The following is a 15,530-nucleotide window of genomic DNA, read 5'->3' as shown; positions in this document are numbered from 1 at the left end:
TGTTGGTGCGAGCCTGGTTGTCTGTCATCATAGATCCCTGCCAGTGTAGCTTTGGGCTCTGCTGGTACAAGAGGACTTACTCAGTATCTGTGTGCAGGTTGCTGGAGAGAGGCATAACAAAACCTCTCTGATCTATAGTGTTCATTGAACCATTGAGTCCACGTTCATCTTAAGTAAGGGATTTTATTGACACCGAAAGCCCAGCCTGGTCATATCACTGGTTTACATGACATTGTAACAGCCTTTGCCTTTGTCCCAAGAACACACCTTTACTTGTTTAAGGAAGGGATCTCCTTCTCACAGGTGCGCAGCTTGTTAGTGTCGCTTCCCTCGCCCGGATTCATGCCGTAAGCCTTCAGTTCCTTTTCGGAGCCTTGTCCCTGATGCTTCCCATCCAAAAGAGGATCCTCTTCTGTCTTCCACCGCCTCCAACCCCTATTAGGGACTTTGCCAGATTTCTTACCCCATAAGAGTAGGTGTCTGTTGTTGCGGCCTTGGAGGCTTTGCATCTCCCTTCCCTCAATTAAACCAGCATCGTATGCCCCTTTGGGCTGCTAGGGCTTCGAGGTAAGTGCGAGGCTTCTGCTGGCTAAGATGTAAATCTTACCCTTTCCTGTACTCCCCACCCTTTCCTCTGTTCCCACTTTACTTGGTGGTGATTTGTGTATCACTCCTCCACTCCATGCCTTCTTCTGGCCTCTTTCCCCTCATTCTCCATTCCTTGGTTCTTGTAACCTCCCTCGATTCTACTGCCTGCCTTCCTAGCATTTCCCCTGTCCTTTTACCTTCACCTCCCCTCTCTAGCTACCAGTCCTTGCTTTCCCCGCCACTTCCAGCTGGGGCACATCTGGGCCATTGGACTGAACCGTGGATGTGTGACAGCGGTTTGCATCATCACGGCCGGCCATCTGTGGCCGCCCCATCCTGCCTATCCACTGCAGTGCTAGGGCTGGGAAGCATCACACCCCACCAGGATATCAGATCACCCCTCAAGACTCAGGTAAGAGGCGGCATGCCCTGAAGTCTCCCCACAGTAACCTACCACTGTAATGCACTCTACACAGGGCTGCCTTTAAAGACAGTCCAGAAATGTTAGGTGGTATAGAATACAGCTGCCAGGATGCCCATGGGGCCAGGCATTTCATTCCGGTTACACCAAATCTGTATCTGTTGCTTTGGTTACCTATTTGTTTCTGGTCTCAATTTAAAGTGCTGGCATTGATCTTTAAAGCCCTGAATGGTTTGGGACAAGAACTGCACCTGTATGAACCCTGCCTAGGCCTGGAGATCAGTCTCAGAGGCCCTGTTCCCTGGCCCACAGCTGAGAACCATAAAACTGGCGGGTACCAGTGACAGGGCCTTTTCAGTGGCAGCCCTACATCTTTGGAATTCCTTCCCCTGGGACATGCATATCACTCCCACAGTGGTGGTGTTTGATTCTAAAACACTTACTATTTCACTCACTTTGTAATTGATGGTTTTGACTTCATGCTTTAGATGAAGCCAAATAAAGCTGTTTTCAATGTTAATGTAAAAAATGTTTTTAATGTTTTATTGTTTGATATATTGTATTGATTGATTGCTGTAAGCTACTTTTTGTGAGGGTTTTACACTAAAAGGCAGGATAGAAATACATTAAATACAAATTTAAAAATATTTTATTTTTAACCAGTGTAAATTGGGAATAGGATTGCATTATTAATATGATTTCCTATAAAATATCATCTTTCATTTTTTTAAAATAGAAAACTGTACTTAATCATTTGCTCTGAGTTGGACTGCTCCACAATAGTGTTTTCTGCATCTATACTACCTTGCTGACTTATCCCAATGGCTAATTTTTCAAACTGATGTAGCCATTTCCATCAGACATTGGGTGTAGCTGGTACAATAATGCAACTTTCTCTTCATTACTTCCAGGTCAATTCTTTGATTTTTCATCTTGCTTTACTAGGCTCTTGAATGCTGGTTTTTCCTTTTGCCAGAAAAAGTATTAATTTCTCCCATACCTTAAATTCATCCCCATTTTTGGGGTAATGCTTGGGAGAAGTTTAGCTTCAGCAATTTTATAATTGTATCCAAAGATAAACTTGCTGTAATTTTAACTTCTCCCAGCTCTTTATCTGCCTGCACATTTGCTGATAAAACAGTCTCAATAAGTATTTTTTAGGTAACTCCACTTCTTTGCTGGTGCCAGCATTAAACCAAAACACCATCCTGGATGAGCGATATTCAGTGACAATTCTCTCCCTGCCTGCCCCCTGTTCCTTAATTGATGCCTTTATAAAGCAATCCTATGTTGAAAGGAAAAACCAAGGTAGAGGAACCACCTTTTCTGAAGCTCTGTTGGCTCATGGCAGCAGGGTAAATGGGGTGGGTGTGAACGCGGCTATGGCTTTTCCACTTTTGGTGCTCTTTTACAGGGATGGGCAACTTATGGCCTTCCAGATGTTTTGGCTGACAATTTCCATCAGCCCTAGTACGTTTAGCAATGGTGAGGGATGATGTGGGGTTGTAGGCCAAAATATCTGGAGGGCTGAAATCCCCCCCCCCGCCCCACCCCACCCCATTTCACAGCCTTTAAAAGAAAAACTTTCCCTTCCCATTGCTCTGAATGGGAGAAAAATAAAACCATGCCAGCTCCAAGTTTAGTTCTCTTTAGTCCAGTGTATGCCTGGGGAACAGGCCTGTTCTGGACCTTGTGGATCCACAACCTCTTGTAGCATGCCTCATTTTTTGTCCTCTCTCACACTGGTATCATGACATCAGGGAAGCTCCAGAAGTGGTCTTTCCACAGCTGCAGGTAGGAGGCCTGCAAGGTTAGAGCTCCCTCTCTGAGTGTGTAGGCCTCCCTCTCTCCACTCTTGGACAGGGAGACCTCAAAAGTCCTATGGCCCCTGCAACACCCTCACTGGGGTCATAGGATGGCGCCCTTAGTTGTATACTAAAAAATCCCATTTCCATTCTTTTAAAAAAATTGAAGATAAATGTACACAAATGTACAAATCAGACAAAACACACACCCTTGTGATGTGCGCTATCATATAAATATTTCTACAAGATTAAATCCAGAATTAGAATAGAAATAATAGAAAACATACTAGTTTAGATTACTGTTGATACCACATTCCTCTAAACCAGCCTCCCCCAACCTAGTGCCCTCCAGATATTTTGGACTACAACTTACAAGATTCCTGACCATTGGCTATGCAGGCTAGTGCTGATGGGAGTTGAAGCCCAAAACAACTGCACAAGCAATTATGTATTTACAAACTGTAAATCAATGCACAAGTAATTAGCTCACATCAGCACTGAGAAAATGGACTACAATCCATGTCAGTATTATTTTTTTACTCACATATTCAAAAAATGGCACCCAAGAATACTAAAAAATTACTTTCTCATAGGCATATCATTTCTGTAAATTTAGACATTATGGCTATAGGCCAAGCCTTATTCAGTTATTCCTTTTCTCTCAGTACGCTAGGTGAATGTCATTTACAGCTGCTAAGTTTCCTACTAGATGTATATGTTTTAACTGTACTGTATTCTTAAGGAAATCAAATCAAATATATAAGGGGTCCATTTGTAGGGTACATCCAACCATTTGGGTTGTATGTGAAATAATATTTTTCCACAAAATATTAATTTTATCACAGTTCCACCAAGTTCGCATAAAATCTGCCACAGCGTTAGAGTACATATTTGCCCATTTTTCTGAGTGAAATACCAACACTACAATATTTTGAAATAGTTTGCTTTTATATTTACACAGGGGGATGAAGCAGGAACATTAGTAAATATAAAATTCCACTTCTCCTCCATAAATCTTGGTGTGGATCCAACGATGTCCTTCCATCAGTAGAATGGAAACCGGAGGCGGAATGGGACCTCCCTCCCCTCTCATCCCCCCTGCAGCCCTGTGCACCCCCCAATCCACTCTAGGGTGTCCCCCGGTCAGGGTACTTGACCACTCTGCCAGAGCCATCAACAGTATCTCAAGCAATCCCGCTGGTTCCATGAACTTTCTGACCAAATCCCAATATTATAATGAAGAATCACAGGGCTGTGGAAGACCCCCTCAGAAGACATCCAGACTAACCCCCCCCAAACTTAAAACAGTATCTGTCAACTAGCCTGTTTAAATAGCAGGTCATGACCTAAATTAAACATTATATTAATTGATATAACTCAGCAGTATTTTATACAGAAAAAAGTGCTGCGTTCTAAGGTCAGCAAGACTTGGCAGTGTTTCTTGCCTTCACTTTTTGGTTCGCCAGATGAGCTTGCCAAGGGGGGCGCCCTTCTAGTGGCTCTGTGCGGGCAGCGCACCATCTTTTACAGCTCTGTCCTTAAGCAGGTATGCTACCACAACATGCTGTTGCTGCTGTCACTGTTAGAACAGCTCACCAGGCAAGCCATACAACCACAGTTGGGGAAGGTAACAACACAGGCTGATGGCAGGGTGCGTGTGTCATGAAGATCTCAAGGGACTGCAGCCCCTGTTCTCTGTGTCTCCACCACTTACTTCTAAGGGTAGCTCTCACTTCCATCCATGGAGACATTTTAAAATAGCTTCTCAGTGTGGACCAGGAAATTACCTATCCAGACAATGAGAGGGTTGTCTCAAACCATTTTTAGATGTATATGTCTCTTTCTCCTTTCCAGCCGTTCCATTCAGTTCCCCTACCCACCCCATTATCAGTTTTTTTTTCCTTCTCAGTCTCTCAACGTCCTTTGCCACTGAGTTCTTAAGGGGCTGCTTTGGGGTTCCACCTGTTTAGGGTCCCCCCATTAGGATTTTTTAAATTTCTGCAAACCTCAGGGTTCCCAGGAGTCTGCCAATTATGCCAGGGTGCTGCCACGTTGGCTACATAACGGTGGGCATGTTCCTCTGAGGTTTGTGAATAAAATGTAAGACAAAAGAGGGAGTCACTTTGCACAAACAGCCTGGCCTATGAACAGAGATCGGAAGAATTTTCACATGTACCCTGCCTTAGTATGGCAGATCATATTTGAACCACCTTACCGTTGCTACACAATTAGGAAATGCAACAATTAAATGCCTGCAAGAGAATTCTGGATTAATATCTGGGATTCCAGTAGCTAATACAATGCTGCTTGGCCTCTTGGCGCAAGAGCAGTTAAGTTTGTCTTATATTTGAGGCCTCTCAGATGGGAGGCAGAAATGCCAGACTAGGGGTCCCCAACCTTTTTGGAACCATAGGCACATCTGAGAATTTGAGAAACTGATGTGGGCACCACCACAAAATGCCTAATCAGTGGATCGCCACTTTGTTGTCTACCTGTCATGTCTCTGGATCTTAGGCTGCATCTTATTCAGCAAAAACTTTTGTTTCCTGGACGCCGCAACATCCCTTTAATAAGGGATTCTCTAATTTGGCTAACTGCTGGCAGTGCAATACAGCCACGCTTCTTTTAAACATATGTTTTGGCTATGTCCAGCAGTTGTTTCTTTTTGTGGGGAGGTTATTACACAGATAAATTTTGTACCGGAACAGTCTTTAATCTTCACTGATGTACATGCTCTTTTAATTATTTACCTGCTTCATGGAAATTTACAAATGGTCAGTGTAAATGGATTCTCTGTGTCCTTTTGACAGCTAAAAGACTGATATTACAATATTGGAATGATAAATATTTACCTCTTATAATGCAATGGATTGAGGACTTTGAGGAGATCTCAAGGGAACATTTTGTGCAAAGACGGGCATGATAAAGGACAAAGAAGGCAGGGACCTCACAGAAGCAGATGACATTAAGAAGAGGTGGAAAGAATACACAGAAGAACCATACAGGAAAGATCTTAATGTCCCTGAGAGCCATGATAGTGCGGTCACTGAACTTGAGCCGGACATCCTCAAGAGTGAAGTCAAGTGGGCCTTAGGAAGCATTAGTAACAACAAAGCTAGCGGAGATGACAGTATTGCAGCTGAGCTATTTAAAATCCTAAAAGATGATGCTGTTAAAGTGCTGCACTCAATATGCCAACAAATTTGGAACACTCAACAGTGGCCACAAGACTGGAAAAGGTCAGTTTACATTCCAATTCCAAAGAAGGGCAATGCCAAAGAGTGCTCAAACTACCGTACAATTGCGCTCATTTCACATGCCAGCAAGGTTATGCTCAAAATCCTACAAGCTAGGCTTCAGCAGTATGTGAACCGAGAACTACCACAAGTACAAGCTGGGTTTCGAAGAGGCAGAGGAACTAGAGATCAAATCGCCAACGTTCTCTGGATCATGGAGAAAGCAAGAGAATTCCACAAAAACGTCTATTTCTGCTTCATTGACTACCCTAAAGCCTTTGATTGTGTGGATCACAACAAACTGTGGCAAATTCTTAAAGAGATGGGAGCACCAGACCACCTTACCTGTCTTCTGAGAAACCTGTACGAGGGACAAGAAGCAACAGTAAGAACCGGACATGGAACAACTGACGGGTTCAAAATAGGGAAAGGAGTACGATAAGGCTGTATATTGCCGCCCTGCTTATTTAATTTATATGCAGAGTACATCATGGGTGGATGAATCACAGGTCGGAATTAAGACTGCCGGGAGAATTATCAACAACCTCAGATACGCAGACGATACCACCCTAATGGCAAAAAGTGAAGAGGATCTAAAGAGCCTCTTGTTGAGGGTGAAAGCTGGGGAGTGCAAAAGCTGGTTTAAAACTCAACATTAAAAAAACTAAGATCATGGCATCTGGCCCCATCACTTCCTGGCATACAGAAGGGGAAGAAATGGAAGCAGTGACAGATTTTATTTTCTTGGGCTCCAAGATCACCGCAGACGGTGACTGTAGCCATGAAATTAAAAGACGCTTGCTCCTTGGGAGGAAAACTATGGCAAACCTAGACAGCATAGTCAGAAGCAGAGACATCACCTTGCCGACAAAGGTCCGTCTAATCAAAGCTATGGTTTTCCCAGTAGTAATGTATGGCTGTGAGAGCTGGACTATAAAGAAGGCTGGTAACATACTGGTAACATTTGTTAAGAGAACCTCTGGACAAGGGCATATGCCACATTTGGACTCAAACCACCTCAGCTTCTCTACCTGAGGATGCAAAAACATAACTTCTCTGCTTTGAAAGGGATCAGTCAGCAGTCACCTTAAAATTCAGGGCCTAGATGAGGACTTGGACATCTGGCATATAAACTTCTTATAGCACTGACACTATCAATCCATCTGTTATTGGGGGTTCAGCAGGCCCTTTAAAAGTTCTACCTGGAAATAAAGATAGGATTAATTTCAGAATGACTCCACTTTATCTAAGATAACTAACAAATCTAAGTTTAAATTGTTGTTGTTGTTGTTATTGTTCAGTCGTGACCGACTCTTCGTGACCCCATGGAACATAGCACACCAGGCCTTCCTGTCCTGTGCTCTCTCCCAGTGTGTGCTCAAGTCCATATTCATTGCATCGGTGACGTTTAAATTAGCAAGCCAATAACTTCAAAAGTCCAATATATTTAGATTTTACTGTTCCACACTGACTTAAGGTTGCTTAAGGGAAGGGGGCATATCATAATCACCCTCACTGTAACATTCTGGCTACAGTATAGATTTCCTATCTAGATGTTGCATTATTCACCATGCATCTGTACGATGAATATGATGCAAACAGGTTTTTCTCATACTGGGTGAAGTCCAATCGTGTCTGTCGGCTGATGGAATGGCTTTTGCCAGTGGAGCAGGTTGCCTCTCCCCACTGAAGCCCAGCTCCACCCCCCAATCTGCTCTGAGGAGTTGGCAGGGGCATCCAGAGCAGATTTTAGGGATGAATGAAGGACTGCTGGGGGTAAGAGTAGGAAGGGAGTTGTCTGTTGCACCAGTGGAAGTCAGCCACACAACTCTGGATGCAGCCCACTGCCTTATGAAACTCACAGAATGTAAGAAGCACTTAGGTAGATTCTGATGTACTGAGATATGTTCTGGAAACAAATTTTATGGAGTGGATTAATTACATGCTGATTATGCACATCTTAAAAGATAAAAGAATAAAAATATTTAATCTAAGCCATGCTAATCTAAATTAAATCATTCCCGTACAACCAATCCAAGGCAGCTTTAATGGCAGCCACTCAGCAACGAGGTTAGACTTTATGAAAAAAATATAATAATTTATAATCCATATGGTTACAAAATAAAAGATAAAACTTGCTCGTGGCATTAATTCTTATTGCAATGTTTTGCTGCAAGACTCATGTTGTATTAGAAAACCCCACTGCACATCAGTACATGCTGCAATTACCTGTTCAAAATCATGTTGGGTGTGTATGTTGGCACAAAGCTATTCAGCTCAAACTTGTTGGCTGGCAATGGAACAAAAGATGCTGTAATGGTGAAAGACTGAGCTATGTATCATTTTACCAAGATATACTCATGAGAGAATGTCTTCCCTGAGCACATCATAGTAAGCTACTAATTTTTTTAGTATTGTTAAACTATTTGATTTTTATTCTGTGTATTTTTAGCTGAGCCTGATATTTATCATATGTATTATTCCTTGTGTATCTTTTACCATGTCATGGTTGGAATAGTTTATGCGAAGTTAAATATAGTACATGCTGGTAATAGTGAAACATCTTTCGCTGGTGTTTTTTAGAAAACCGGAATGCTGTCATGCTATGACAGGTATTTCTGATATGTGTGTGGTGAGGGGTGTGCCAGGGAGGACCCTCTTAAGACCTAGTGCGCAAGGAATAGATAATGAAAAGTCGATAGGAAAAGCTCAATCTAAAACAAAGCACTCTTAAATCCTGTTTATCTTACTTTTTTTCTTTTTTTTTGCAATCTTAGGTAACCCAATGGAACTTACTTCCCATATACACATATGGGATTGCATTGTCAGGTGTATGTGTAACTAACTCTTCTACTGAAATTAATGGAGCTTTAGAGTGCTTAACTTTAGGCTGGGTTGTGTTTTTCCTGTAGTTTGGGAATATGTGGTAGTACTTGTGCTATAATGTTAAAATAAGTGAATTTTTTTCATTGTACAAAGCTGAAAGCGCAGCTGCTTAAAAGGTGGTCAGAATCTGACAAGTCAGTTCAACACATAGTACGCGGCTGGCTCCAATTTGTAGTGCTACATGTTCCAGAGCGTTTCCATCATTCATTGCTTAGTACTCTGAACTTGGAAAAACACCGACTGAACTAGATGGTATTACAGAAGCATGGAAGAGGTAGGGCTTAGGCATATAAAGAGCTGCTAATGTTAAATTTGGGGTAGAAAAAAACACTTTAAATAAATATGATAGTATTGGCATCAGAGCAGATCAACCCCATACCATTTTTAGATCTTGCCAGCTGGTTTGAAACTCAACATTAAAAAAACTAAGATCATGGCATCTGGCCCCATCACTTCCTGGCATATAGAAGGGGAAGAAATGGAAGCAGTGACAGATTTTACTTTCTTGGGCTCCAAGATCACCACAGACGGTGACTGTAGCCATGAAATTAAAAGACGCTTGCTCCTTGGGAGGGCAGCTATGGCAAACCTAGACAGCGTAGTAAGAAGCAGAGACATCACCTTGCCGACAAAGGTCCGTCTAATCAAAGCTATGGTTTTCCCAGTAGTAACATATGGCTGTGAGAGCTGGACTATAAGGAAGGCTGAGCGCCGAAGAATTGATGCTTTCGAACCGTGGTGCTGGAGAAGACTCTTACGAGTCCCCTGGACTGCAAGGAGGTCAAATCAGTCCATCCTAAAGGAAATCAACCCTGAGTGCTCATTGGAAGGACAGTTCCTGAAGCTGAAGCTCAAATATTTTGGCCACCTAATGCGAAGAGAAAACTCTCTGGAAAAGACCCTGATGCTGGGAAAGACTGAAGGCAAAAGGAGAAGGGGACGACGGAGGATGAGATGGCTAGACAGCATCACCGATGCAATGAATATGAACTTGAGCACACTCCGGGAGAGAGCGCAGGACAGGAAGGCCTGGCATGCTATGGTCCATGGGGTCACGAAGAGTCGGACACGACTGAACGACTGAACAACAACAAGAGTCATAACCAGAGATTTCTGCACCCCAGACTGACTTCAAAATCTGCCCCTAGCCTTCCATTTTTGAGCAAAAATGGCAATTGCAATACTATAATTCTAGAACACAGATAACTTAGGAACTTTCTACCACAGAACTCTGGTAAAAATCTCTGCCCTACAAATAAACGTCAAGGCATGTTGAAAATCTTTATTGAAAACACCAACGATGTTTTTATCATTTATAAATATCATCTTGTAAAGTGCTAGATGCGTTTTAAAGCCTGGGTATGTATTACACTCGCCATTTGTGAGAGAAGTCCACCAGTGAGAGCTCTGCCTGTTGAGAACTCTGAAGGTTTCCCCCATCAACAAGCAGCAAAAGCTAGAAAAGTCAGAGATCATACACACAGCAAAGGAGGAGCCATCAACTGCTTTTCTCTGTCCATCATTTCTCCTCTTGTCTCTCTTCTTAGCAGCTAACTTTCCCTGCTCCTCTCCATCCTGACTGCTAAGAAGAGAGAAAAGGGGAGATAAAACAACGAGCCTGTTTGCATGTCATAACAGCCACCATAGCTTAATTTACCCGTGGAGACTGTTGTGTTGTGCTGGGTGCTGTTTCTGCATGGCGCCCTTGAAAGCCCAGCTTACCATGTCATGCAAACCTAGGTGGCAGGGTTAGTCTGCACAGGACCAGCTTTTCCCCTGTCAGGTGGATTCTGCAGACCAGTTCTTTAACTTTCTTGAACTTTGCGTGAATTTCATCCTAGAAAAGTACGTAAAATTAAAAAAAAAAAAAAAGCCCAAAGTGTGCATTTCCCCCATAGGCTAAAGTGTGAAAATGTGCATTTTAGGGGAATTTATACATTTTTGCCTCTGCAAATTTGCATAACTTTGCATTCATGCAACTGCGAATTTGCACAAATTCAGAAAGAGAAAATTCTGATTCCATCGATGGGCAGATGATGGCGAAACACAGACTGAACAGATTTTACACAATTCATACATCCTTAGTCAGAGCTGGACCTCCCTGGGGAAGGTATGGAGATATGCACCCAAGAACTGAGGGGGCTCCTACCTGTGGCATACAGGCAGCTGTCTGAGGAGAAGGTGCAGGAGTAAGCACAGTACAGTATTATGGATCTAGACATGCTTAGGATGCACTCTCTCGCTGCTACAGAGGAGGCCCTGCAAAACCTGGGTGGCGAGCTCAAGGGGAGTTTTCCCTGAACTGTCTCAGTTGTGGTGGGAGCTCATAATCATAATCCAAAGCTATTCAATTGTTTGGAAATAAACAGGCACAGTCCTCAGAAAAAAATGTTTGTTTTTAAATTTTCCCATTTTTTCCCAGGCTTTCCCATCTCTAAACACAAATCAGATGGACATGTTTCATAGCTTATATAAATGTTTTCAATTAGAATCTATACCATAAAGTTGGTCCAATGAGATCTGCTCTTTTTGACTTTGTCTTCACATCTTTTGAGTCATAGAGCTTCGGCTATTGGGCGGTATAGAAATGAAATAAATAAAAATTAATTAATTAATTAATTAATTTCTGTGCCACCTATGTGTGGCACCATAGATATTCACCAACTACAGAGGAACATATACCAAATAAAATCAAACACGGAGAAGACCAAAAATTTTGTTTTTTGTTTTTGTTTGTGTCAAGGTTCTTTTTTGTTTTGTTTTGGGTTTTTTTGGCACTTCTTTTTTGGTATTAGGTAAAAATGTGGACACAAATTGGATTATTTGATTTTTATTTGGGTTTTTTTATTTTCAATTATTGTTTATATTTTTGAATGATTTTAATTTTTTTCTCGGTTTCTATGCAATAAGAACTATTCTGATGATGTTTGAAATGGTTAGTCCTAAATGTAAACTAAGGATGTATTTGTCATATCACTTATATTATACAAATTTAGTTATTTGTCTGAAGGCACATGAGGCAGCCACCTTGCTGAAACTAAGCAGGTTTGGGTCTGGCCAGTGCTTGGAGGGGGAACCACATGTAGCCACCTTGAGTTCCATGATGGAAGAAAGGTGGGATATAAATGTAATAAATAAATAAATAAATAAATTTTTTGGATGAATTTGGAAAGGTGTGTCTGGGAGGAGGGGCAAATACTTTGCTTTTGCTTTTTCAGTGCTTAATGTGACTTCATGGAACGTCAAGGGGCTGTGAAATGTAAACAAGCAGAAATTATTATTATTATTTTTGCTGGTTAAAGTCTGCTTGTTTGTAATCTTGATCTGTGTATGCATTCAATATGTGGGAGAGGCGTAGCTGAGTACTGCGGTTGCACGTCAGTCCAAACGGAAGGCAAAAACTTTTATTTATTTTTTTGTTAACATTTTTTTTGGTTGGGGTGTTTTTGGCACTTTTTCTTTTTTGGAATTAGATAACAGATTTGGACATAAATTGGATTATTTGATTTTTATTTGGGGAGGGGTTATTTTCAATTATTGTTTATACCTTTGAGTAATTTAACAATTTTTCTCAGTTTCTATATAATAAAAATTATTCTGATGATGTTTGAAATGGTTAGTCCTAAATGTAAACTAAGGATGTATCTGTTATACTACTTACACTATACAAATTCAGTTATTTTTGCACACCTGGAAAGATGTGTTTGGGCAGAGGGGCAAATAATTTGCTTTTGCTTTTTTCAATGCTTAACATGACTTCACGGAATGTCAAGGGGCTGCGAAATGTAAATAAGAAGAAAAAAGTTCTTTTTAGCTGAAACAAGGTTAATGTTGAAATGTTTTTTTTTTTTTTTACAAGAAACCCATTTGATGGCTGTAGATGGACACATGTTGTGAAACGACTGGGTCGGTGAGGTTTATGTTACAGATACTTCAACAAGATGTAAAGGGGTTGCACTTTTAATTCATAAGCAACTTTCTATTTCAGTTCAGCTGGTGATTCTTGACACTGAGGGGCATTTTTTGATCCTGGTTGGGAAGTATACGGATAAATTACTTGCTATGATCAATGTATATGGGTCTAATATTGACTCTCTGGTTATGTTTCATGGTTGTTTTGCTAAACTGGTTGATACCGCTTATGATTATTTGATTGTGGGTGAGGGCTTTAACGAGATCTTAGATCCTTTGGGTCTTAGGAGGAGGTGTGCTCCTATCCAACAATCTGCTGTGAGACTGGCACTCCAGGCTTCCATGATGGAATATGGTTTATTTGATGCTTGCAGGATTTTACATCCTGCGGACAGAGAGTATACTCTCATTTCACTAATTCACTATAATTGCTTTAGATTAGATTATTTTTTGGTCTCTACATCTTTCGTATGTCAAATAAAAGACTGTAAGATGGACACACTGGTAGTGTCAGATCATGTCATGGTATGTTTGGAACCACAATTTTCTGACACCCCTAGGGCCCCCAGTCTTTGCTGCCTTAATGCTTCTCTTCTTAATGATAAGTTTAAAACCCCGATGTTAGCTGAACTAATTTTAGCTAATTTTAATACTGAGGGTACGGCAGGTTCATGTGCCATTGAGTGGGAGGCCAGTAAAGCTTTTATTAGGGGCCAAATTATTTCTTATGCTTCTTATAAAAAAAAACTTTAAAAAACTCAACAGACATTTTTAAATAAGAAGCTGAAATCTCTCATAACTCAATTCCCCTACAGCACAACTTTATCAAGAGCTATAGAATACTAAGTGTGAGTTGAATAATATCCTTTCACAACAGGCGGAATTTGCTCTGACATGTCTATGACAGAAATACTGGGAAAATGGAGAATGTCCTAGCAAGATCCTTGCACATCAAAATGTCATTTCAGCTATTAAAGATGAGAGTGGCAAAGTATATATTTCTCCTATAGACATAAACTCACAATTTTTCAAGTTTTATTCTGATCTTTATGGTACTGGTAGCAAGATATCAGAGCAAGATATGGAAGCTTTCTTTTCTCATATTGATCTTCCATGCTTAGATTCTTCACAACAACAGCTTCTTTTGGCTCCTTTGCATAGAGGAAATTATGAATATGAACACTGGGAAATCACCCGGACCGGATGGATTCCCAGTTGAGTGGTATAAAACATTCTCCAGTTTTTTAGCTCTAAAGCTGTATTGCCTCTATACCCATATTTTTGAGGCGGGCTCCCTTTCTTCGTTAAATGATGCTTATATTACTGTGATTCCTAAGCCTGGCAAGGATCATACCTACTGATCGACCTATATCATTAATTAATGTAGATATCAAAATATTAACAGCAGTCTTGGCAAACAGATTGCAGCAAGTTATGGACACATTGGTTAGACCAGACCAGGGGGGATTTATTAAAAACCGACAGGGGGCTGATAATCTTAGATTAGTTGTTGATCTAGTCACTTTAAACTCTGAAAGAACTGACCAGGCAGCCATCATTTCCCTGGATGCAGAAAAGGCCTTTTACAAAATTCATTGGAAATTTATTTTTACCACACTGACAAATTTTGGTTTTCCTATAGAATTTTTGAAATGGGTTACAAAATTTTGTTTGTCTGTTTTGTTAAAACTCACAGTAAAAAACATATATACTTATTAGTAACCTTGCCATAAAATTACATCGCCCCCAATCTGTATTATAATCTGCTGAAGGATGCTGTGTCACTAGCAGTGTTACTGCTGCACTGGCTGGCTTAGTTTCTGCATTGTTCACAAAGATTTTGTCTGCAGAGGAACCTCTTGGGAACAGAACGCTCACAAACATTCTCACAAGCAGTGGAGGCTGGTGGCTCCGATGTCAGTGGGCCTGTGAATCCACTCTGGGTTTCAGCCAGAACCAGCCAGTCCTCCAAAGGAGCTATCTAAGGTGCCAAACCCATTTTGGGGGATAGGGTTCAGCTCCTTGGATAGCTCCTTTAGAGTTCTGTCTGGTTCTGACTGAAACCCAGAATGAATTCATAGCCCCACTGAAATCGGAGCCACCAGCCTTCACTGATCTCAAACAAACCAGATGCTATGAGAGAAGTAAAATATCCGTTTGGCTGGGAAACTTCACAGAGGCCCAACTATCAGGAGGGAGGACAAGGCAGAGATTTGGGATTAGAAAGCTGAGTGGGAAGAAGGCCCAAGGTACCATGGTGGCTCAACCTTGCAAATCCAGACCTTGGATAACCCGTCTCCTGAAACAGTTCTTTAGAAGCAGGAATTTTGCCATTTGTGCCTCTCCTCATAGCATTGGGATCTGGAAATGCTGCTGGGGAAGCAAGCCCCCCCGCTCCCCACTTCAACCAAGTCAGGCTGAATTTCTCATACTAATTTGAGCTACTGCACCAACTCTTTCCCCAGAGGTCTACTTTTATAATTGCAAGGCGGATGCAATCTTGTGATTATGTAAAAATATTATATTGAAATGCTTGGATCAAGTTCTCTCCCTGGAAGACTGTTCAGTCCAATGGGTTTTGAATAACCTGCCACTTAGTAGTGCACAATTCTTTCGGATAACATTGAACAGTGTGCAAAAATAAGTAAGAACCATCTTTGCTCTGAAGACATCAACTTCTTG

Source organism: Heloderma suspectum, chromosome 1, assembly GCF_057233095.1.
Source record: "Heloderma suspectum isolate Gila_16-S chromosome 1, 16-S_ref, whole genome shotgun sequence".
Lineage (NCBI taxonomy): Eukaryota > Metazoa > Chordata > Lepidosauria > Squamata > Helodermatidae > Heloderma > Heloderma suspectum.
Note: the sequence above shows the minus strand (reverse complement) of the source record.